The following is a 22,749-nucleotide window of genomic DNA, read 5'->3' on the forward strand; positions in this document are numbered from 1 at the left end:
CACCTCACCTGGAAGGACTGTTTGGGTCCCTGAATGGTAGTGAGGGAGGAGATTGCCACTTGTTCCACTTGCAAGGGTAAGTGCCAGGAGGGAGATCAGTGGGGAGAAACAAACGCCTAGGGAGCGATCCCTGTGGAAAGCAGGAAGTGGGGGGGGGGGAGATGTGCTTGGTGGTGGGATCCCATTGGAGATGGTGGAAGCTATGCAGAATTATGCGCTGGGTGCGGAGGCTGGTGCAGTGTCAGTGAGGACAAGAGGAACCCTATCCCTGGTAGGGTGGCAGGAGGATGGGTAAGGGTAGATGTGCATGAAATGGAAGAGATGCGGTTGAGGGCAGCATTGATGGTGAAGGAAGGGAAGCCCATTTATTTGAAGGAGGATAAACCTACATTCTGAAATGAAAAACTTCATCCTCAGAGCAGATGTGGTGGAGACAGAAGGACTGAGAGAAGGGGATGGCATTTTTACAAGAAATAGGGTGGGAAGAGGTATAGTCGAGGCAGCTATAAGAGTCAGAGGACTTATAATAGACATCAGTAGATAAGCTGTCTCCAGAGATAGAGAGAGAGAGATTGAGAAAGGGGAAGGAGGTGTTAGAAATAGATAAATTTGAGGTATAGGGTTGAAGTTGGAGCCAAAGTTGATGAAGTCGATGAGCTCAGCATGGGTGCAGGAAGCAGCTCCAAAGCAGTCATCGATGTAGCGTAGTAAAAGTGGGGGGCAGGCACCAGTATAGACTTGGAATATAGACTGTTCCACACAGCCCACAAAAAGGCAGGCATAGCTGGGACCCATGCGAGTGCCCAGGGCTACACCTTTAGTTTGAAGGAAATGGGAGGAGCCAAAGGAGAAATTATTGAGTGAAGACAAGTTCCACCAGACAGAGGAGAGTGGTGGTGGAGGGGAACTGGTTGGGTCTGGTGTCCAGAAAGGAACGGAGAGCTTTAAGGCCTTCCTGGTGCGGGATGGAGGTGTACAGGGGTTGGACATCCATAGTGAAAATGAAATGATGGGAGCCAGGAACTTGAAATCATTGAAAAGATCAAGAGCGTGTGAAGTGTCAAGAATATAGGTAGGATGGGACTGAACCGGGGGGATAAAACTGAGACGAGATATGCAGATATGAGTTCAGTGGGGCTGAAACAATCGGTCTACCTGGACAAACAGGTTTGTGGAGATTCCCAGAGTTAATAAGATTAGTGGTTGTGGTGAACTACATATACTTGTCTGGACTGCTCCTGTGGCTCCTCCCACAGACCCCTGTATAAAGGCGATTGAGGCCTGAGCCCGGCCTCATTCTCCAGGATGTAGTGTTGTTCATTCTTCCAGTCAATAAAAGCCGATATCTCGCTTCTTACGTCTCAGAGTGAGTTATTGATGGTGCATCAGTGGTGTGGGAGACAATGGCTTGGTGTTCCTCACTGGGAACCTCTTCGAGGGGTAAGTAAGAGGAGGTGTCTGACAGTTGTCGCTGGGCCTCGGTTAGGTAGAGGTCAGTCTGCCAGACCTCCTTCGATGGTGGGGTTAGGATTAGTGCAGAGGGAGTGGAGAGCAGAGCGCTCGGAAGGAGTGAGGTTGGAATTGGAGAGAGGAGTGGTGAAGTCGAGATGGTTGATGTCCTGTTGACATCAATGACAATGAAAAGACCCAGAGCAGATCTGAGATAGGTACGTTGGTGATAGAGAAATGGAGGACTATGTAGGAGAAAAGGATTCAATTTTTATTAAAGTAGGTTAAAAGATTGGCACTCTGCTCTATGTTAAGTTCAACAAGATGCTTTTACCTTCCCAGAACACGTGACAGGAGCATTAAAGCTAAGCCATGAAAGGAGATATTAGGACAGCTGAGCAAAAGAGCCAGAAGGATGGATGAAGGGCATCTAAAAGGAGGCAAGAAGCCAAGAGGTGCAGAGGGCTGTATATGACATTTATGTTCTTTGATAATAAATTTACTTTGAACTTTGATCTGTGGACACACTTTCAAGGAGTCTTTGGCTTTTGTTCTCAATATTATTTGTTACTTATTATTTTTGTATTTGTACAGTTTATCTTCTTTTGCACACTGGCTATTCATCTGTGTATGGTTTGTCACTGATTCTACTGTGTTTTTGTATCTTCTGTGAATGCCTGAAAGAAAATGAATCTCAGGATTGTATATGGTGACATATATGAACTTTGATAATAAATTTACTTTGAACTTTGAGATAGGTGAGGGTACAAAATGAGTGAGATACAGACCTCTGGCAGGTTAACACACACAAAATGCTGGAGGACCTCAGCAGGTCAGGCAGTTTCTATGGTGACGAATGAAGTCAACATTTCCGATTGAGACCCTTCATCAGGACTGGAAAGAAAGGGGAAGGAAGTCACAATAAGAAGGTTGGGGGAGAGGGGAAGAGTACAAGCTGGCGGATGATAGATGAACCCAGGTGGGGGGGAAGGCAGGTTGCTGGGAGAGGGAACGATGAAGTGAGAAGCTGGGAGGTGATAGGTGAGAGAGGTAAGGGGCTGAAGAAGAAAGAGAGGACTGAGGGCCATGGGAGGAAAACAAGTTCAATGTAAATTTATTGTCACCATATACAACCCTGAGATTCATTTTCTTGCAGGCATTCACAGTAAATACTAAGAGACACGATAGAATCAATGAAAAACCACACACAATAAGACAAACCACCAATGTGCAAAAGAAAATGAACTGTAGAAATATGAAAAACATAATAAGCAGTAAATATGTCTTTGTAAGTGATCACATAATTCATGAGAACAGTTCAGTGTTGGGATAAGTGAAGTTGAGTGAAATTATCCCCTCTGGTTCAAACGCCTGATGGTTGAGGCTCTTGATAGTTGAGGAAGAGAGATGGGCCACAGGGGGAGGGGATGGGCAAGTGAATTGGGAAAGACTGAAACAGGGGAGCGGGTAGGAAGACCGCAGAGGAATTGCAAAACAAGGGTGCGGTTTTTAATTACCGGTAGCTTGCTAAATCGGGAAACAGTAGGCAGACAAAGCAGGGTTTATTGAATGGTAGGAGCGAGTTTGTGGCCCTGCTATGACCTGCTCTGCTTGCAGCCACACTGAGAAAAAGGCAGGAGAAGGAAAAAGAAAGATACTATCTGTTATGGGCTGAGAATAAAAACACAGTCATAACTGGACAATGATCAGTAAAACCTGTCTTTAAATCTAACACCACTTCCCTTAACCATCCAGACATACTCATGAAAGAATGCATGTGTTGTAAAATTCGACTAAATGTGGACTCATTAACTCTCATCACAATAGGACACTACAACCTGATACTGTAAGTTAAATTCATTTGGGACCTGTACTCCATTTTACTGCGTAGTCTGATCCAAACTAAACGAGCTATCAACAAGAGAAAGGCAGCCTTATCCTCACAGCAAGCAAGGCATCAAGCAGAGTTGTCTGACTTCTAACACCGAAGAAAATAGAGTGTGTTTAAATTTATTATGGTGTCAACGTGTCTGGCCCAGTCTAGACGACTGGTATTACTATACGAAGCCACACTGAATTCTTGAAGACAGCTATTATGGTAACAGAGTGTGAGATAGAACAGTTCATGAAATGACAGCAAGTCTGAGGCTAGGTAATGTTGTCCAGATCCTTCTCTGTAGAGGATATTTTAGTAAACGACTGTCTCAGGTAATAACGCACGCACAATGCTGGCAGAACTCATCAAGGACCCCCACCATCCATGCCATGCTCTTGTATCGCTGCTGCCATTGGGAAAGGAGGTGCAGGAGCCTCTGTACCCACGCCACCAAACTCAAGAACTGTTATTACCCCTCAACCATCTTCAAGGACCCCCGCCATCTAGGCCATGCTCTCTTAGAGAAGGACAGCACGGAAACAGGCCCTTCAGCCCATCTAGTCTATGCCAAAATGACTTAAACTGCCAATGCCCAAGCAAAGAAAAGCCAACAAAAAGTAGTGGATTCTGCCCAGTCCTTCACAGGAAAAGCCGTCCCCATCTTTGAGCACATCTACAAGGAGCGCTTCCACAAAACGTCAGCATCCATCATCAAGGACCCCCTCCATCCAGACAATGGTCTCTGCTTGCTGCTGCCATTGGGAAGGAGGGCCAGGAGCCTTAGGGCCAGGAGCCCCACACCTCCAGGTTCATATTTGCATGGATGACACTACCAAAGAGCTAAAGTATAAAGCCCTGACTCCTGCCAACAGAGCCCTCAGAGTTATTGAGGCACTACCAGGTTCTGGAACAGTTATTAACCTACAACCATCAGGCTCCTGAACCAACGTGGATAACTTCATTCACCTCAACACTGAACTGACTCCACAACCTTGAGTCTCACTTTCAAGGACTCTGCAACTCATGTTCTCCATATTTAGTGCTTATTTATTGATTAACAACATTTTGTTTTTTTACTTTTTGTATTTGCACAACTTGTTGTCTTTTGCACACTGGTTATTTGTCCATCTTTGTGTGTAGTTGTTCATTGATTCTATCGTGTTTCTAGTTATTTACTGAGAATACTCACAAGAAAATGAATCTCAGGTTTGTATATGGTGACATATATGTATTTTGTTAATAAATTTACATTGGACTTTGAAGTCAGGCAGCATTTGTGGAAAGGAATGAGCAGTCCATGTTTCAGGCTGAAATCTTTCATCGGGTCTGAAAAGGATGGGGTAAAGTCAATTAAAAGATGGTGGAGGGGTAAGAGTACAAGTTGGCAGATGACAGGTGAGATTTTGACCCTGGCTTCAAAGCCCATCCCACAGATACTGTCTCAACCTGCCCCTCACCTTAGACTTGTGGGCATCTCTTCACCCTTACACAATATCCCCCAGTTCTAGACCCCTCTCCCAACAGCTACACATCATCTACTGTATCCAAACCCCTCCTACTCTGATTCACTTACCTCTCATTTATCCAAAGTCTATAGGTTAAAGGCAGTATTATTTTTAAAGGTTAGCTTTATTTGTCACATGTACAACAAAACACGGAAACATACAGTGAGAGGCGTCCTATTTTTCAGTGACTAACTCAGTCTGAGGATGTACTGGGGACAGCCCACGAGTGTCGTCGCACTTCCGGCGCCAACTTACTACCCCTAACTGGTACATCTTTGGAATACGGGAGGAGACCGGAGCACTCAGAGGAAAGCCATGCAGTTGCTGGGATAACATACAAACCCTTTACTGATTGTCATCATCATCATTAAGTGCCATGTCATATGATGTAGGCATTTTGATAATATTTAAGTAATCTTATATTGTTTCATATAATTACAGGTTATAAATACATTAATTGCATATGCCATCACATTACCACGTGATACGTGTGTGCCTTGCTAAAAGCAAACCTGCATTTTGGATGCCGTGTCTTTGAATTAGTTTAATGTTTTGAAGTTGCAAAACATAACAATAGTCTTTGACCATGATTGTCCCTGGCAAATTTTTCTACAGAAGTGGTTTGCCATTGCTTTCTTCTGGGCGGTGCCTTCACAAGACGGGTGACCCCAGCCATCTTCAGAAACTGTCTGCCTGGCGTCAGTGGTCGCACAACCAGGACTTGTGATGTGCACCACCTGCTCCCATGGCTTCACATGATCCTGACTGGGGGGTCTAAGCAGGTGCTACTTCCTGCCCAAGGGTGACCAGCGGGCTAGCGGAGGGAAGGAGCACCTTACACCTCCTTTGGTAGAGATGTCTCTCCTTACAGATAGAGGCAGCAATTAAACCTCGATCGTACAGTTGGCTCTGCAAAATCTTATACTGACCTCTACACTACTGTGCCACTGCAACTGTCACATGCTCCAATCTTAGCGGTATTTCAATCACAGCCTAAAGCGAAGGCAAAGGTGAAGTGAGTCCTTATGTTAATCAGAGTAACCCACCCAGCTTCCATTTACTGAAATGACCCACCTAAATGCAAATACGTGACATCATCGCACAACAATTCGAACTTTAAGTACAAGTAATGCTGTGTGTTCACACACCCACCACTATTTGCAGGGGTCAGGTTTGTCTAGACAGGTAGAAACTTGAAATACACGCCAGTAGTCACCAAGGAAGCTTTCAAAATTTCTTTCCTGCATAGCAAATTGCCTGGAGAGAGAGTTACACTCAGTGTTAGTAATCCAGGACCAGTGCTTGGTCTTGAAAGTGACATCACAGGTAGATAGGGTCATAAAGAGAGTTTTTGGCACATTGGCCTTCATAAATCAGTGTAATTAGGACAGAAGTTGGGACATTAAGTTGTGGAAGATCAGAATCAGGTCTAATATTGAAGTTCAAAGTAAAATTTAATATCGGAATACATACATGTCACCTCATACGACCCTGAGATTCTTTTCCCTGCAGGCATACTCAGCAAATCTATAGAACAGTAACAGTAAAGAGGATCAATGAAAGAGCAAGAGCATAGAGGACAACAAACAGTGCAAATGCAAATATAAATAAATAGCAATAAATAACGACAGCATGAAATAGAAGATAAAGGGTCCATAAGTGAGATGATTCAGGGGTCACCAACCTTTTTTGCACCGGGGACCGGTTTAATATTGACAATATTCTTGCAGACCGGCCAACGGGGGGAGGGGAGGTTAATCACGACCGGAAAACAGCGATACTCGAAAGAGGTTTCTTATGTCCAGTCTATTCCGCAATTTAGTTTACGTGGCTATCAGCACTCGCTTCTGTCCCGCTTGCTCACGTTTTTTTCCACTCAAAAAACTCAACCGGTTTGTGCAGGGTGCTTGGACTCAAGGTACCAAAGTAGTTTTGAGGGTTTCGTTGCCTCACTAGACAGCCTTCCGCCCGCCCGCCCGCAGCCAGACGCCTTGGCCAGGTCGTGGGTGGGGTGAGAGGACAAGGTGAGGGTCGGAGCCGCGGCGGTCGCAGTCCGGAGAGAACGAGCGAGGAGAGCGGCAGGGCGTGTGCCCCCGCGTAGTCTATCGGACTCGAGGGATGACTTTCAGTAGATGGCGGCGAGGTAGTTGCTCTGCTACTTACGAAACCCTGAGCCCGAATCAGGTCGTCTGTGAATATTTTAGCACCGGGTTCCCCGCGAACATTCGGTGTGCTAAACAGGTTTGGAGGCGGCGCCCATCTGTCCGCGCTCCGGGTCGGTAGCGACGGCCCTTCCCGCCGGCCGCGCGAGGCGCCCAGTGATCCCCGGCGCGAGGGTGTCACCGCGTTTGGGCGACGGATGCCCTCGCGTGCGTTCAAGTTCAACAGCCGCCATGACAGGGGATGAGGAAAGGTGCAACTGACTCCTATCGTTTCCTTGCTGGGACCACTGAGAAAATTGGTTGTGGAAACATCTCAATAGATGTGAAGTTCTCCTCTTTTGTTCAAGGGCCTGATGGTTCACTGGCATATGTCATGGAATTTGTTGTTCTGTGGCAGCACTACATTGCAATAGATAAAAATAAATAGTGCTCTCTTCTCATTGCTGCCATCAGGAAGGAAGTGCAGAAACCTTAGGTCCCACACCACCAGATTCAGAAACAGTTATTAACTTTCAACTATTAGACTCCTGAACCAGGGTGGATAATTTCACTCATCTCGACACTGAGCTGATTCCACAACCTGTCGACTCACTCTTGAGGATTCTACAGCTCATGCTCTCAGTATCAGGTTTTTTTTGTATTTGTGTATTGGCTGTTTGTCAGTTTGATTCCATTGTATTTTGTTGTTGTACTGTGAATTTTAACCCTGATAAGTATGTGGTGTTGCACCTAGGTAGGCAAATGCAAGGGGACAGTACATTGTTAAAGACAAGATTCAGGGACCTTGAGCAGAGAGATCCAAGTTCATAACTCCTTCAAAGTGGCTGTATATGTCGATAAGGTGGTGAGGAAGTCTTATGAAATGTTTGCTTTTATTAGTCAAGGCATTGAGTTCAAAAGTGAGGAAGTTATGTTGCAACTTTATAAAACTCTGGTTAGACCACATCTGGAGCATTGTATACAGTTCTAGTCACCCTACTATAGAAAGGATTTTGAGGCTTTGAAGAGAGTACAGAAAAGGTTTACCAAGATGCTGCCTGGTTTAGAGAGCATGTCCCATCATGAGATAAGCTTGGATTGTTTGCTCTGGAGCAGTGAAAGCTGAGGGGAGATCTGATAGAGGCTTACAAGATTATGAGAGGCATAGATAGAGTAAACAGAATATCTGTTTCCTAGGGTTGAAATGTCTTGACTCCAGAGGGCTTGCATTGAAGGTGAGAGGGGATATGTTCAAAGGGAATGAGAGGGGTAAACTTTTTACTTAGAGAATGGTGAATGCCTGGAATATGATGTCCGGTATGGAGGTAGAGGCAAATATATTAGAGGCTTTTAAGAGACATTTAGATAGGCATACGGATGTAAGGAAGATGGAGGGATATGGACATGATGTAGGTAGGAAGGATTAGCGTTTGAGTGTTTTTGATTTACTTCTTAATGATTTGTCACAACACTGTGGGCTGAAGGGCCTGTTCCTGTGCTATACTGTTCTATGTTCTATGAATGCCTGCAAGAAAATGAACCTCAGGATGATGTATGGTGACATACACGTACCTTGGTATGAAATTTAGTTTGAACTTTGATGTTGATGAGGCCAAATTTGAAGTAATGTGTGCAGTTTTTCATTGTGTTTCTGTTTTTTCTCTATTATTATACATTTCATTGTACTGCTGCTGCAAAGACAACAAATTTGACATCATATGCTGGTGATATTAAGTCTGGTTCTGATTTTGGTTACCTCCCTAAAGGAAAGATATCATTAAGACTGAAAGAGTACAGAGAAAATTTACAAGGATGGTGCTGGGACTGGATGACCTGAGTTATAGATAAAAGTTGATTATGTTAGTCATTGCTACAGATGGCTGTGGAGGCCAGGTCACTGGGTATTTTAAACAGCAGAGGCTGGTAGGTTCTTGATTAATAAGGGTCTCAAAGGTTATAAGAAGGCAGGAGAAATGGGATGGGGGGGGGATAATAGATCAGCCATGATGAAATGGCAGAGCAGACTCGATGGGACAAACAGACCAAGTCTATTTCTATGTCTTATGGTATATTTAGCACCTCACTGTAAACTGTTAGCCTCACCTTGGGTTTATTCCTCTGGAGGTAATAGTTATCATCTCTGTTTATCAGAAGTAATCCCCCACTCTTTAACTTCTTTGTGAACTTCTGCAGTGAACAAAGCAAGTTACACTCAGTGGCCACTTTATTAGGTACCTCCTGTATTTATAAAGTGGCTACTGAATGTATGTTCATGGTTTTCTGTTGCTGTAGACCATCCACTTTAAGGTTCGAAGTGTTGCACATTCAGAGATGCTCTTCTGTACACCACGGTTGTAACGTGTGGTTATTTGAGGAACTGTCACCGTCCTGTCAGCTTGACCCAGTCTGGCCATTCTCCTCTGACTTCCCTTATTAACAAGGCGTTGGTGCCCACAGAAATACCACTTGCTGGATTTTTTTTTTTATTTATCGCATCATTCTCTGTAAACTCTAGAGATTGTTGTGTGTGAAAATCCCAGGAGATCAGCAGTTTCTGAGATACTCAAACCACCCCGTCAGGCACCAACCATCATTCAAAGTCACTCAGATCACATTTCTTCCTCATTCTGATGTTTGGTCTGGACAACAACTGAACCTCTTGACCGTGTCTGCATGCTTTATGCATTGAGTTGCTGCCACATGTTTGGATATTTGCTATTTGCACTAACGAGTAGTTTATAGGCATGCCTACTAAAGTGGCCGCTGATCATAAGTGCTGTGGGAAAGAGATGCAGGCAGCTGTTCAATTAATTAGATTTCAATTGCTCCAAACTAAAAGAACTGGTTCTGCTGTTACTAGGCAGCAACCAAACTGAAAATTATAAACAAGACCCTGACCAACCAGCACAAATGCTGAAACAATGCGTGATTGGAAGTGACCCGTGACAGGTTGCTGAGTGTGCAGTGTCTGATTATATCGTTGGTACAAAAGATTATTATTCAAACCATATTGGTTGCTGGATGTTGCAGTGATCCCTGTTGCAAATACCTTGCTAGCAATAATGTTGATGCTATTGATACAAAACAAAGAAGCTAAGAGCAAGACTGGCCTTTGAAGTCTGCTCCACCATTCCATCGTTCAATCAGACCATGAGACCGAGGAGCAGAAATAGGCCATTTGGCCCCTCGAGTCTGTTCTGCCATTCTGAGTTATTATCGCTCTCAAACCCATTCTCCGGCCTTCTCCCCATAACCTTTGACACTCTTACTGATTAGGTACCTATTAACCTCTGCTTCAAATATGCCCAGTGACTTGGCCACTACACCCAGTCAACTCAGTCTTTCCTCAGATGATAGTATCGCCACGTCCTTTGCACTGATCAGGCTCTTTCAGCCCAATGTTCCACGCCACCCAGCAACCTATTTAACCCTAGCCTAGTCACAGGACAATTAACAATTAAGCTACTAACCCAGTCTTTGGACTGTGGGAGGAAACCAGAGCACGTGGAGGAAGCCACGTGTTCATAAGGAGGAATGTACAATCTCCTACAGATGAACTAGGAATTGAACTCCCAACTCCAAAGCCCTGAGCTGCAATAGTGTCACACTAACCGTGGTGCCCTGAGATGGGTTTGAAGACTTTCAATCAGTATAGTCAGTGATTATAACATGGAAACATGTGCTTCAAGCCATAGTGTTTGCTAAGCATTCAGAGACTCTAATCCCATTAATGTAAACATAAATGTGCACTCCCAAATAAATTCACAGCAGATGACTACAGCTGTGTCCCTCCTCACTCAAGCTGAGAGAATGTAGCCTCTGGCCAATGTACATTTCATTCTCAAATGGACAGGTGTCCAAACAAAGTTGTCTGTTATTTAAATAATGAATACATAACATCTCAAAATGAAAACACCTGCGAAATGCATCTGTGGTTACCTGACACAGCCACCCTCAATGCAAATACCTGAAGCAATGGGAGAGGTCCTGCACAAGTGATTCATCTGGATGCTGCCTGGATTAGAGAGCATATGTGGAGAGGTTCGACAAATTTGGGTAGTTTGCACTGAAGTGTTGCAAGCTGAGGTTTATAGAATTATGAGAACCCTTTTCCAGTCCCGTCACCTCCCCTTTCCCCCAGCCACCCATCATCCCCCTCACCTGGTGTCACCTATCATGCGGAGTTTGCGGCAGTGCCTTCATGTGCCCAGCCGGGTTGACTGTACCTTTTGGAATCTCAAATTACCCTTTGTTCCCAGTCCTGGGAAGGGTCTTGGCCCAAAACTTTGACTACTTATTCTCCTCCATAGATGCTACCTGACCTGCTGAGTTCATCCAGCATTTTGTCTTTGTGGCTCTGGAATTTAAAGCACAAGGCTCATACTCTTAGATTTATAGAGTCGGAGTCATATAGAATGGAAACAGGCCCTTTGGCCCAATTAGTCCATGCTGACCAAGGTCCCCATCTCATCTCCTTTGGTGAAGGGAATGAGGTCTTGGAGTTTGGATCAGGCTGAAGCATCGAGTGTTCATGACAGCTTGACTGAGTGTTTCAGGGGGATAATTCTCCTGCCTTCTCCCCCAACCACTGACGTCCAGACTAACCAAGATCTGTCAGTCACAGCTTTAAATATTCTCAATTACGAGTTCTGCAGATTCACCACCCTCTGCCTAAGGAAATTCCTTCTCCTCTCTGTTCTAAATGGACATCCCTCTGTTCTGAGGCTGTGCCTCTCTTTCTAGACTCTCCCACTATAGGAAATATCCTATTCAAGCCCACTCTATCTGGGCCTTTTAATAGTCAATAGGTTTCAATGAGATCTTCCCTCATTCTTCTAAACTCCAGTAAGTACAGGCCCAGAGTCATCAAACACACCTCATTTATTAGCCCTTGCATGCCCAGAATCATTCTTGTGAACCTCCTCTGGACCCTTTCCAATGCCAGCACATCCTTCCTTAAATAACAGGCCCAAAACTGCTCACAATGCTCCAAAAAAAGAATTATTGGTGTGTCCTGGAGTCTGTGCTAAAGATTTACAGCTGAGAGCTGAATTGGAAGTCTGGAAGTCAAGGCCCTTTGGCCAAAGTAATCAGGGGTCCCATAATCTGCTAGTCCAGAGGTCAAGGCATAGTGTTCAGCAACTGATTGGTCTAGGGGTCAATGCTGAGAATGGAGGCCAAAGGTCAAGACTTATTGGCTGGAATAGTCATTGGCAAGTCTGGAGTTCGAGGCTTGGTTTTTCAGTGATCGTTGGGTCCTGAGGTAGATGCCAAGGATCAAGGCCTAAGGGTTGAATTGGAGTCCAAAAGTTGAGGACTGTTGGCCAGAGCTCTAAGTCTGCGAATCTCTGCAAGTCCACGGGGGTATTTGAAGGCCCAATGTCTGCAAGTCCAAGCCCGAGTCCACTGGAAGCTGGAGGCTGAAGATGGCCTTTCCTGGGGTTAGAAGTCTGTGTATGTGCACTGTTGGGAGTGAGGAACAGGATTTACTTTGCTGTCATTGTTTTTGTTGTGTTCTACATGGTTTTGCCGAGGCTTGTGGCCATGTAGCAACACGTGGCCTGCCCCAAGTAGGGGCATTTCACTGTATGTTGTGATAAATAACTTTCAATCTTAACGCAGCTTTATTTGCCACAGACTTCAATAAGATTTGCTCTGTTGTCTTCCAGTATTGTGTTGAACATAGGCAGGGTGAGGAGAAGTGAGGAAAGATGGCACCAGCGGTTTTTGCAGACCCAGGTGACTTCATCCAGTTCATCCACAAAACAGCTTATTCTTCTTCTCTTATGTGTTTCTTTTCTTTTCAAGGTGGTTGGGGTTCTGTTGGAGTCTGTGAACTACAGTCCAAACTAGGATTTTTCGCAAGCAGTGGGTTTTCGGACCAGCAGTGCAGCCCAGTGCTTCGCTACCTCCAGAAACAGCCTGGCAGACGAGCGCCTTCGGGGAGTGGTCCCATAGACGGCCCAGTTCCTTGTCAATTTCACTGACTGAAGCGTCGCGGGAGACTGAAACATTGAGCTAGCAGGCAGTGTGTGCTGCAGTTGGAAGAAGGCCCCTGTACCCCTGTACTTGAGCAATCACAGTCCCTCTCTCTCTTTCAATGGAGAGTGAGGGCCTGCCGGTCCCCAAGATGGGGGGGGGGGCGGGGTGGAACTTGGAGAAGCGAAGCGGAAGACTGTAACATCAGAACAGTGAGTTGCTGTTCTCTGCTCCCATTGTTGTGGAAGTAACCACTCTCTCCCTTACTGGTGGGAGAGAGCCTGTCTGAGGTACTGAAGTGCTGGCTTATGGACTGTAGTTTTTGATAGACCCTAGATCAAGATATTGGAAGAGTTTCCTATTGCTTGAATAGTGGGAGGAGGAGGAGGGTTGAAACTTCTGAAGCTGCTTGTGCGATGGGGGGGGGGGTGTGAAGGGGGCTTCGGAGTTCTGTTGTTTCTATCATTCATTCTGCAGGGTTTCTTGTTTCATGGGTGTCTATGAAGAGTAGGAATTTCAGGTTGTGTATTGTATACATACTCTGATATTAAACTGAATCATTTGAACCCACCCAGTGTCAAAAGATATTGAACAAAAACTTGAATCATCACTACTATTGACTCATGATTCACCATCTTACCAGTTCAAACAACCAAATTCAGCAAGAAAGTGCGGAGGATGAGAAAAAGGAAAATCAAATACTGCAGAGAAACCTCAAGGTAAAGTTTAGATAATAAAGGGTTTGGTGTTTAGTTTCATTTTGGCAAAGAAGGCAGTCAATTGAAAAGCTCCCATGCAAAGGAAGTTGAACATCGCTCTGAGGAGTAGAGCAAACTCAGAATGGGTCTCAGATGTACAAGTGAAAGCAGCGCATTGATTCCAAAAACACATTATGTCTGCAATCTGCAGGTCGCAAATAAAGAAGAAATACAACCCTTATCGTGAACAGATATTTTCTAATTTATTGAGAGGTTCTACTTTCTTGAGAGGCTGAGAGAGCTGGACTGTGCACAACACACACAAAATGCTCAGCAGGCCAGGCGGTAACTATGGAAAAAAGTACAGTTGACACTTTGGGCCGAGACTCTTCGGTCCAAGCCCTGCCCAAGGGTCTCGGCCCAAAACGTTGACTACTTTTTCCATCGGTGCTGCCTGGCCTGCTGAGTTCCTCCAGCATTTTGTGTGTGTTGCTTGGATTTCAAGGATCTGCAGATTTTCTCTTGTTGGTGATTGGACTATGCACACCTATACTCACATCATTCTACAGGTGTGCAGTAAAGAGCATCCAAACAAGCTGAAACACTGAATGATATGGAAACTGCACTGCAGGCTCTACAGCCAGTTGGCAAATTGTTACAATAAGCACCCATCCGCACCAGCTTCCGAGGTTTAGACACTCTAACGCCCCAGAGTATGGATAGTTGGCACAACCCTTTTAAAGATTCAGGACAGTCCTGCTAATTTCTTCTTTCCATCTTTGATAAGATTGCTGAACAGACCCTGACCCGGATCTGGGCCGTACCTTCCAAATATCCGGACCTGTCTCTCGGTTTTATTTATGATTTATAATTTAAATTTTTATTATATTTACTATTGATTTGTATTCCAGGGAGCGTGAAGTGCAGAGTCAAATATCGCAGTGATGATTGTACGCTCTAGTATCAATTGTTTGGTGACAATAAAGTAATAATAATAATAATAATTGGCAATTATGTTTTGGGCAGCAAGGATTGACTATTTTAGGAGAACCTAAACTGAGGTTCAGAGCTCAATCGTAAGCCTACTCGTGATTTCATCTAGTGTTTGTTTTGTGCTCAGATTCTCGATCTAGTTTAAAACAGTGTCTCGATCTTTGCCTCGGATACTCCAGCATTTGGGACCAAGCCATCCTCATCAAAGACTTTCATCACAGTATGATTGAGCCAGTATGACCCAGCAGGGTGTCAGAGACTTCCGTCTGCTGTGACTAGCCACAGTGAAGATATTTCCCAACAGAGCCTGGAGATACACGATCTCCAGGTAGCCATTGGTCAACTTTTGCAAAGGAGGAGGCCAGAGTCACTTGGGAGAACCAATCAGCCCCACTCCAGAGCCGGTACATCTTCCAACCCCAGAGACATTCGACAGGGTCTCTGATTTTTGCCATGGCTTCCTCATACAGGCTTGTCAGTGTTTGAGCTCCAGCTGTCCTGGTTCCCTTCGCACTGTGTAAAGATAGCCTTCATTATCTCTCTTCTGACTGGAAGAGCCCTACACCGGGCCACTGCGCATTGGGAACACAGGTTGGAGATTTGCTCAACTCGGAGGAACTCATGGCCGCCGTGAAGGGGTGTTGCATCACCCTGCCAGAGCCAGCCAAAGCTCAGACCGCCTGATGAAGTTTCAATAGGTGGGTGGTCAGTGGTCAGAATTAGAATCAGATTTATTATCACCGGCATGTGTCGTGAAATTTGTTAATCGACTTTGTGATCGAATTTCGAACCTTGGTCCAGGAGAGTGGTTGGAACGGGGAGGCTTTGGCCACGCTATCCCGCCACAGACTCCGAAATAAACTGAAGGGTGCCCTTGCCCCGGGAGTGCCAACAGAGAACTTAGAAGTTCTCATTGACCAGTCCATCCATCTCGATGACCGTCTGGCAGAGCGTAAGCAAGACTACATCATGTTCCACTCCCCAACCTCAGACCTTGACCAGCCTGTCGCAGATGGGTTGCACTGGGCTCTCTGCAGTGGCGTACCCCGGCACCAGAGTCAAGGTTGCTGCTTTTACTGTGAGGAAGAATGTCTGACGTTGCAGCCACCAGGGCGTCTGCGGAGACTGCCAAACATCAGGGGGACTGTGACGGTGACAGCCACTATACCCAACCTCTCGAATTCCAGTTTCATGCTGAAGGTGGAGTTTACCTGAGGCAGGTAAAGGCTCTTGTAGACTCTGGGGCAGCGGATCATTTTCTGGATAGGGGAACCACCCGTCAGTTTGACATTCCGCGGTGAGTGTTGAGTCAGTCCTTGCCTACAACTGTCTTGGACGGCCACCTGATAGGTTCTGGGAAGAACCAGCAACAAATTGTGATGTTGCAGGTGAGGATAGGAATTCATGTGGAATATATTAGTTTCTACATTATTGACTCTCCACTCATACCCGTGATCCTTGGGTACCTTTAGCTCAGCCTAACCCATCCGTGGACTGGAGGGACGGGAGTATCACTGCTTGGTCCAGCCATTGCAAGAGGGTTTGTTTTTGGCTTGGTGTTCCAGCCCCCAGACTCTCCCAAGACCAGCAAGGGTACAGATTTCTCCTCAGGGTAACCTGGAGACTTCAGGAAACCCAGTCCTACCTATAAAAGAGGATAAGCCAGCTATATCCAATAGGCCTGTGCGAGTCCCAACCCGATCCTTTCAGGGGTGCACTGAAATGAGATCTCCAGTTCAGGAGCAAACCAAGGAGGTGCCCAAGCAGTCTGGAACTCGAGCAGCTAAGCCAAGGGGCTCCAGTTGCCAGGTCCTGCCTAAGGGGAAAGGTTCCAAGACGGAGATCCAGGAGCCCAGAACTATTTGTTGCATCTTGCTGCCAATGTCTGAAGAGACGGGTGAGGATTAGAACAATGATTTTTGCTTCGGTTTTCACTAAAGACTCTTGTGGGCCTATGGGGGAGACTCTGGGATCTGCTGAAGCACCTCTGCTGCCAACAGAGTCTCAGAAATCATCCTCGAAGGAAGGTTCGGGGGTCATTGCAGCGCCCAAGCTGACAGAAATCCCTTCCATCTACAAGGATTTGGAAAAGTAAGGGAAAGGCCTCAACTCTTCACCTCACCAACCTTATGACTGTGCAATAGATCTATTGCCAGGTACATGTCCTCCGCGGAGTCAATTATACATGCTCAGGCCCAGAGAGAAGCACTATGGAGGAGTATATTAAGGACACTCTTGCCCTGGGATTCATTCATTCCACCTGGCTTCTTCTTCGTACAGGAGAAGGTCAAGAGTCTGTGGCCCAGCATTGATTAGAGAGGGCTGAGTCACACGATGGTCAAGAATTGTTACCCTCTTCCAGTCATCAACACTGCTTCTGAGATTCTCCAAGTGGAAAGAGAATTCTCAAAGCCGGACTTGCAGGGTGCATACAATATGGTTCGCATAAAGGAAGGTGATGAGTGGAGGATGGCATTCAACACACCGACAGGGCACTGTGAATACCTGGTAATGCCCTTCGGCCTTGTGAACATGCCAGCAGTGTTCCGGGCTTTTATAAATGATGTGCTTCAGGATGTTCTCCATAAGTACGCCTTCGTCTGCTGGGATGGCATCCTGGTTTTCTCGAAGTCCACGGAGGAGCACACTGCTCACATCAGGGATATCATAAAGAGGCTTCTTGATCATGGACTTCACTTCAAGCCGGAGAAGTCTGAATTTCACATAATCACTATTTTTTGGGCTTCATCATCTCTAATGGCAATCTCAAGATGGACCCTAGTAAGACACAAGCAGTCAGAGATTGGCCCTCACTATCCAGTGTGAAGCAGGTCCAACGATTCCTGGGATTTGCTAAATTTTATCGAAAGTTTATCAGTGGCTCCACTGACGGCACTAACCAAAAGATCCATGGGCCCTTTCGTTTGGACTGAGGGGGTGGAGGCTGCTTTTTCAGAGCTCAAACAGTGGTTCATGACAGCTCCCATTTTGGTTGCACCGAGTCTGGACCTTCCCTTCACTGTGGAAGTGATATTGCCTCAGATGTCAGAGTGGGTGCTGTTGTCTCAATGGAAATTTTCAGACAATAACCTTCACCTGTGTGCATTCTTTTCTAGGTGACGATCCCTGGCCGAGGTGAATTACAACATCGGGAATAGACAGCTACTTGCGGTCAAGTTGGCTCTGGAGGAATAGCTCGAGGGGACCAAAAACCTTTTCTCATATGGACAGACCACAAGAGCCTGGCTTACATTCAGGAGGCCAAGAGACTGAATTCTAGGCAGCCAGGTGGTCTCTTTTCTTTAACATTTTTCTCTTTACAATATTTTTATTCAGAAGAAAAAAAGCAAGATTTACAGAGTGCAACATACATCTCAACATAACTTGTGTACATTCATATATTGTAATAAAATTGATCAAAATGTTATAGCATAACTCATAAAGGTATACCACTCTGTAATCAAAAATTTAAAGATAGGTCATACATCATAAAAGAAATTTTTTATATAAAAAAAAGTCAACCCCCTACCAACTACCAAAGAAAAAAGCTGATGGATGATAATGGATAATTAGAAAAAAAACATATTCGCTTAAGAAGAGAAGATAAAAATATACATAAAAGTCTGTGCACTGTTAAACTTTATAAATTGGGAAAGTAATTTAGGAAAGGTCCCCAGATATCATAAAAAGATTGTTTCGAATTTAAGACTGAGCAGCGGATCTTTTCTAAATTTAAATAAGACGTAATATCACGTAGCCATTGAAGATGTGTAGGAGGGGTAGACTCCTTCCATTTAAGCAAGATTGCTCTTCTTGCTAAAAGAGAGGTAAAAACTAAAACCTGTAGGTTTGGAGTATTTAAAGTTATATCTTCATTTGCAATAATACCAAACAAGGCAGTAAGGGGTTTTGGGTCAAATTGGACCCTAAAAAGTTGTGAGAAGGTATGGAATACTTCCCACCAAAACTTTTCAATTTTAGGGCAAAACCAAAACATATGAATTAAAGAGGCATCAGCAGAGTTGCATTTATTACAAAGTGGAGAAACTTTCGGATAAAAACTGGACAGCTTCTGTTTCGAAATGTAAGCTCTATGAACCACTTTAAATTGTAGAAGAGAATGACAAGCACAGAAAAATGATTTATTAACCCGTTTAAGAATTTTATTCCATCTATCATCAGAAATCTGACTATTTAGGTCATCCTCCCAAGCTTTTTTTATTTTATCTAAAAAGTCTTGTCTAGAATCAATCAACAAGTTATAGATACCGGTAATAGAACCATTAACAAAAGGTTTTAAATTTAAAAGATCGTCCAGTAAATTTTTATCAGGACCTATAGGAAAAGTAGTTAATTGGAAACGTAAGAAATCTCTAATTTGAAGGTATCTGTAAAAATGTGTTTTTGGGAGTGCAAATTTAGTTGACAATTGGTCAAATGAAGCAAGAGATCCTGAGATAAACAGGTCCCAAAAAGACTTAATACCGAGTTCATCTTTAACTGTTTTAATTTCATCCTGACCTATCTAAGAACCAGAAGCCAGATGCCTTGTCCCAAACAAGAAAAGCAGCCTGCCACCGTCTTGCTCCAAGCCAAGGTGATAGCGTCAGTTCATTGGGGGATGCACACACTTGTTTGCAAGGCCCAGACGCAAAGTGGGGGGGGGGGGGGGGTGTTCCTCAGAACGGACCTCCATGTTGGCTGGTCATTCCTAGTCCAGTCTGGTCTCAAGTTCTTCAATGGGGAGACGCATCGAGAATGACTGCTCACCCAGGGACTGTCAGGACCCTTGAGTTCATTAAGAGAAGATATCAGTGGGCTGGAACGGCGAGGGAGGTCCACAAATGTGTGCTGGCATGCGAGGTGTGCGTCTGGAACAAGAAGCCCTGCACCCAACCTCAAGGGCTCCGAGCAGCCAGGGCCATCAGGAGGGTGTTCTTTTATGACACGTACCCATCCGCGCCAGTTTCCAGGGTTTAGATGCTTGAACTCCCTGGTGTATGGATAGCAGGTGTGACCCCTTTAAGGATTCAGGACAGTCCCACTAATTGGCAATCATGTTTTGGGTGCCAAAGTTTGAGCATTCAAGGAGCACCTAAATTGAGGTTTGGTTCTCATTCGTAAGCCTACTCGTGATCTCATATAGTGTTTGTTTTGTGCTCGGATTCTCAAACCAATTTGAAACCGTGACTCGATCCCAGCCTCGGATACTCCAGCACTTGGGTCCAAGCCATCATCGTCAAGGACTCTTGTCAAACAACTGCTCTACAACTGCCCAATGCCTCAGTGGCACCAGCCTACCCACCATCAAGGACATACATAGAAAAAGGTGCCGGAACAGGACCATTAACATCATGAAGGTGAGGAGGCTCACAGACTGTTTGTCCCACTCCCATCAGGGAGGAGGCTACATTGGTTCCACGCCAGGACCACCAGAGACAAAAACGGTTACTTTCCTCAAGCAGTAAGGCTGACCAACACCTCGACCCACAAACCCACCCCTCCACACCCCCAACCACCACTACTTTATCATTTCCTTTCAGAATCACCTTATGTACAGACACTCCTGTGCCTACGTCACTTTATGGGCATACAATCAATCTATGTTTAGAAGCTATCTTAGGTATTTATATTTATTGTGTTTTTTATATTATTATTGTGATCCGTATCTTATTGTGTTCTTTTTGGTGCTACATCAGATCCAAATGGACTACAACCTTATCGTAGGGTTTGGAGGCCTAAATACCTCAATGATCCAGAGAGCTCCGCTGGCTGGAGTCAGGACATCGTGCTCGGGCTCTTGGTAGGGTCACCCATGCCAAACAGGTCAAAGGGTAGAGGCCAGACTAAAAGTGGTCCACCAGTTCTCCAGGTTGTGGGGTTCAGCTCAGGGCCAACATCCGTGACTGGTAAAATAAAGTTGTTACAGAAACAGCAATGAAGGATCCTTCTATGTCTGTATACGACGGTATGAACAGACAGAGATGAAGGACCTTCAATGCTGCCCTAAACACCATGGTGGAATGGGCAGTCAGTAAGTTTGTCCAGAGTAACAATTAATTTGTTCCCTTTACACTTGTGTCATAGAAATTACATTAAACAATATTGAATCTGGAATCTTAAACAAACTTAAATTACATATACTGTAAATATTTAAGTTCTGATATCTGACTCTCAACTTACATTTGTAAATCAAAAGATTAATAAGATTTTGATGCGCTCACACTATTCTTTTGCAATAAACCGATTACAACAGACTTTGTTTCAATAATTCAGGAACTGAGAAGTCAGTGTAGGCCATATGGCCCTTTGAGCCTGTCCTGTTGTTAGGCAAGATCATGGCCACTGACCTCATTTTCGTGCACTATTCCCATATTATTTGATTACCTGAACAATCAGAAATCTTTTGATCTGTTTTGAATTGATTCCTTCCTGGCGCCTCATAGTGCTTCAGGAAAAAAATTCCAAAGAAACCCGCTGATAAAATGTTATCCCTTCTCAGCCCATCAGCAGTGTTGGGTCCTCCTTGGGCGAAGGCATTGAACCCACAGAAGTGAAAGTATTACTCACTGAGTCACAGACAGGGAATTAATCCAAGTGACCACATAGTCAGCACTCTACACCAGCATGCTTGGTAGAGTCACTAATGAAAGGATCACGTGAGGCGAGTTGGCACCAGTGTGGCACCAACCAGGTCGGGCACCGCAGTCCATTACTGAGGGTCTACTGGGCACTGTATTAAATAAGCAACAGAATCAGGATTGGGTTTATTAACACTGACATATGTCACAAAGTTTGTTGTTTTGCGGCAACAGACAGTACAATACAATAAGAAATATAAAATTGTGTGGTGCAAAAACAGGGCAGGGTAATGAGGTCGTGTTCCAGGGTTGATGAGGTTTCAGAGTTTAGGACCTGATGGCGGAGGGGAGGAAGGGCAGCGCGACAGCATCGTGGTTATCACAATGCTTCATAGTACCAGTGACTCAGATTCAATTCCCACCGCTGCCTTCAAGGAGTTTGTATGCTCTCCCCGTGACCGCGTGGGTTTCCCCCCAGGTGCTCTGGTTTCCTCTCACAGTCTGAAGACGTACCGGTTGGTCAGTCGCTTGGCCATTGTAAGTTGTCCCACAGTTAGGCTAGGATTAAATCAGGGGTATCTGGGCAGAGTAGCTCAAAGGGCCAGAAGGGTCTGTGCCATGCTGTATCTCAATAAATAAAACTGTTCCTAAAATGTTGAGTGTGTTCCCTCAGGCTCCTGAAATTCCTCCCTAATGGCAGTAATGAGAAGACGTCATGCCCTAGGTGGCGTTGGGGGAGTCCATAATGCTGAATGCCAGCTTTTCGAAGATGTCCTTACTGGTGAGACGCCTTCAACCTGACAGAATGAACATCGATTTCTCTAACTTCCAATAATTTCTCTCCTCTCCCCTTCTATCTTTTTCCATTCCTCGTTCTTGCACCCCTCTCAGCTTTTCGCTTCTCCTTAACTGCCTATCACTGCCCTCTGGCTCTCCACCTTTTTCCCTTCCTCTACTCACTCCTCCTATCAGATTCATTCCTCTTCAGCCCTTTTCCAGACCTGTCACCTCCCAGCTTCTTAATTGTTTATTCCCCTCCATAGATGCTTCCTGACCTGCTGAGTTCCTCCAGCACTCTGTGTGTGCTGTCTGGTTGAGTTTACAACCTCTGCAGCTTTTTTCCAATCCTGTGCATTGGCCCCCCTATACCAGACAGTGATGCACTAAAACCAGTTCCCTTTGGGTTATGACACTCCTCACTCCCCAATCACTGTAAAGCAGTGTCAACCCTTGTCTGCTGAGGGAGTCTAGACAGGAATAAGGAGGTAATGTAGCATAGCGGTTAAAAATACAGGACCAGTCACTGGTATTATGAAGACAGACACTCATTCAATTCAAACCACAGAGGCCAGGAAATTGAAAATAATTAACTAAATCTGGAATTTTAATAGGCTGGTCTTAGTAAAAGCAACTATGAAGCTACCAGAATAACACACATGAAATGCTGGAGGAACTCAGAAGGTCAGACAGCGTCTATGGAAAAGAATAAACAGTTGACGTCTTGGGCCGAGATCCAAAACATCAACT

The sequence above is a fragment of the Hemitrygon akajei genome, chromosome 29, assembly GCF_048418815.1.
Source record: "Hemitrygon akajei chromosome 29, sHemAka1.3, whole genome shotgun sequence".
NCBI classification, from domain to species: domain Eukaryota; kingdom Metazoa; phylum Chordata; class Chondrichthyes; order Myliobatiformes; family Dasyatidae; genus Hemitrygon; species Hemitrygon akajei.